This window comes from Maylandia zebra, linkage group LG15, assembly GCF_041146795.1.
Source record: "Maylandia zebra isolate NMK-2024a linkage group LG15, Mzebra_GT3a, whole genome shotgun sequence".
NCBI classification, from domain to species: domain Eukaryota; kingdom Metazoa; phylum Chordata; class Actinopteri; order Cichliformes; family Cichlidae; genus Maylandia; species Maylandia zebra.
In genome coordinates this window covers 34,147,590-34,151,374 of record NC_135181.1, presented here as the reverse complement: position 1 = coordinate 34,151,374, position 3,785 = coordinate 34,147,590, and the positions used below count along the sequence as shown (strand labels likewise).

General features: G+C 37.5%; 1 pseudogene; it reads right to left on the bottom strand.

Annotated features, from left to right (window-relative positions):
* Window positions 1-3,626: 3,626 nt before the first annotated feature.
* Window positions 3,627-3,772, bottom strand: LOC111500748 (U1 spliceosomal RNA; annotated as a pseudogene).
* Window positions 3,773-3,785: the final 13 nt, after the last annotated feature.

Below are 3,785 nucleotides of genomic sequence, written 5' to 3'. Positions count from 1 at the left end.
TGTCTTGTATATTTTTATATTTATTATTATATAGATGGAAGAGAGAGAAATTACCTACTTCGTGTCAAACCAATGTTTTATGGCCCCCGTGTCAAATGATTTATGCCTCAGGAAATTGTAACGGAAGTAATAAAAGTTAATTTTCTATTTTCATGAATATCATGAAATTATGATATTACATAACTCGGTAATAATCAATCATATGCGCAAAAATTATGATCATGAAAATGTAGACGAGGATGATGAGTAGGATGTTTGAGATCGTTGGAGTTTGTCACTTTAAGCCAAAAAGTTTAAGACAAAGACAAAATTAAGACAAATTGCCAACTCAAACATTCTGAGATGAGCTTACACACTTGCTTTACTTCTCTGGGATAACTTTCTCGTAGATTAAATGCCGGTTTGGAAGCACGTAGCGAGGCTCCAAATGCTGAACCAGACCAGGTCTCACACGCCACAGACGCTCTATCACGAGATGCATACTCCTCCGACATGCTAAGGTTATGAGCTGGGTTGCTATGTTGCAAGTTTTGTGAGGTGCTTTTGTGATATTGAATTGATCGGATTACATTTTTTATTTCTCTCCGATATCCAATCCAGTAATTTAGGTCAGTATTGGACCGATACGTAATATCGGATCGGTCCATCTCTACTTATGTTGAGGAAGAAATCCCCTTAAAATGGGTGTTTCAGCAGGACAATGACCCCAAACACACCAGCAAGCGGGCAACATCCTGGCTGCAGACCGAAAAGACTGATGTCGCGAAGTGGCCAGCCCCTTCTCCTGACCTCAATCCGATTGAGAATTTGTGGAATGACCTCTAAAATTCTGTTTTTGATGCAAAACCCAAAAATGCAGAAGATCTGTGGATTGTAGTCCAGTCAGCCTGGGCTGCAATTTCTGTTTCTAGGTGTTAAATGTTAGTTGACTACATGCCACACAGATGCAAAGCAGTGACCAGAAATAATGGTTATACAACTAAATAATCAGTGCTTAAAGGAAAAGCAAAATCCTCATTTTATTTTCAGTTTATACTGTAAATATTCCAGTTTGTAAATTAAATTTTTTTAAACAACCCATTGTTTTTCTTCATTTTCAGTTAAAAAAAGAAGAAGAGAAGAACAGACAAAATTGTTCATGTTTTCATTTGGGATTGAATGTGCACGGCTCCCAGTTCCTTTGTATACATGGAAATAAATGCTGCTGGAATGCTAAATGCTATGGAAGTAACGTGGAACTTTTCCTCTGTTGTTTTAAATACATTGCTATTATTTTGCACATAACTGTACATGCTATATGGTCCAGTGGTTCTGGACATACAACATGCCACTCACACAAGTAGGGTCTTGAAGGGGAGGTCATGGACTGCATAGGTTACAGTGTGTAAGGCTATTCATGTGGCTTTGCTTGTTCCTCATGACCCTCCTCCCTCCTTAATAACTGGTAATAGTGACAGAGGGAATAGTGACAGATGTGCCAAGTATAGTATGAAGGAGGGGGTTGATGGATGTGTTGCAGGTTGAACTTGAAAGGCTTGGGGTTGAAGTGGGATTGCAAAGGGAGGAAGTAAAGGTGGAAGAGTTAAAGCTGGGATTGATAAAGGAGGGAAAGGCAGATTAGTCATTAATTACTGGGAAGAGAACTCAGTGTAATTGTTATTACACTGGGGTTAATCTAGTTTAGCCCACTGAAAGCTCTCACCACCTGAAAGCCCCCCTGAAAGCTTGTGTTGATCTTGAGCTCGCGGTGGTATCAGGTCATGCAGATACTTTTAATGACATGACACATCACTACAGTCCGAGACAGCAATCATGTAATTCATAACCATTTTGTTTCCCAGTTTCTACATAAGGGTTATTCTACATAAGATTGTTAGTCATTTCTACTGTGCAATGTTTTTATTTAAAAACAAAACAAAGCAAACAAAAACATCTACGTTATGCTTAGTTAAAATCACATCATTTCATACTCAAATCTGAACAAACCACCCAAACCCAGTGCCTTTGTGCATACAGGAATTTGTAAAACTTTATCATGTTTGGTTTTTTTCTTTTCATTTTTTCTAAATATTTGCAAATGTACCCTACGTACAGCACAGATGTCCTCTTAGGACAATAAGTCCTTAAGGCTGGTGGGTATAAATTATGGCCAGACATTGTGGAGCGTGAGTCAGTATTAACCCCAAGCAGCGGCTACATTAATAAACAACACAGACGAGAGTGTGCAATCAATTGTCACCTTGAGGCAACTGCATTTGTGCTTTGGTTCTGTATGAATAAAACTGAACTGAACAGAAGTTGCCCTACTACAGGAATGTGATTTAAGTAGTGGTAGCAAGGGTAAATCTGATGTGATTTGTGTATTGGAGGATTAGGTGAGCACACAGTACTCTCTGAAACATGGATTAAAGTTCAAAGTGGGTCACACAGGAAGATTGCATCTTATACAGTATTCCTGGGAGCTATGCTTTTGTTTTCTTTTGTTTTTTTGAAATAAACCTGCTTTACTTTGTGAGTGCGCATGCGCCATTAGCGTGCTGCCTGCTGTAACCCCTAATTTCCCTCGGGATGAATAAAGTATTCCGATTCTGATTCTGATTCTGATTTTCAGGCCTCTCAGGTAATGATGAATTAACAAATCCTGAGACTGAATGTTATGGTTAGACTGATTATCCATAGCTATAAATTAGGCATCAGTATAATGTGTGAAAGAAAGACTTTAAAGTTTATCTTTCACACAATTTTAAAAAAAAATTGCTGCAAAAGCATTACATTCTAAATAATTTTCCAAAGATCAAGGAATAAGTGGCATCCGTCTGGAAACTGACTGTAAGGGTGCTTGCCTTTTTCATTAAAAACATTTTTGTGTGTTATTGGGGGGAAAAGGAAAAGAAAAAGAAAAAAAGAAAGAAAGAAAAGAAAAGTTGATAAGATCAAATACAGAAATGATAATTAAAAAAACAAAAAACAAAACAAAACAAAAACAAAAAACAGTCATGCAATTGAGCTCAAACAAAGCAGTGTTAGAGTCTGGAAAGAATATAAATGTTAGTGTCTATGTTTTGATATGATCAGCCTTGCAATGGGATCAGTGATGCATTGTGTATCAGTAATTTATTCAAGCTCTGTATTCAAGTACAGTTCTCAGATACTTATACTTTTTTCTCCCTGCTACTTCATTCTTTCATGTCACATTTTATTAAAAATATTGATTCCAAAATTGTTTTCATTACAATCACCTGAAAATTGATATCACCTCTGTACTGCTACTTCACAGAACTTCTTCCAAGACAAGGTGAAAACACTGAGAAGTTAACAGTGTATTAGAAAGAATTGCCACTCTCTACAGACTGGTAAAGCAAAACTAAGTAAATCCATTCACAAACAGACAACGCTCATTATCATAATGTTAAGTTGAACAAAAGAAGACAAAATGAACAGACTACAGCAAATGTAGTTTTAACAGTCCGAGTACTAATCAAAGGGGACCTAGATGTATCTCCCCGTCCTAGATAGGTTCAAATTAAGTGTGACCAATGTTTCAAGTTCTGAGGTAACAATATAAGTATATAAGATAAGATAACCTTTATTAGTCCCATGCGTGGGAAATTTGTTTAAAAAAAAGTGAGAGGAGAGCGCGAACGCAGTCCTCCACTACCACAAATTATGCAGTTGAGATTCCCGCATTTGGGGAATTCACAGGGGTCAGCACAACCGCAGTGCTGGGTGAGCCACCTTCGTGATCATGGTATCTCCCCTGCCAGGTAAGTATAAATATATACAAG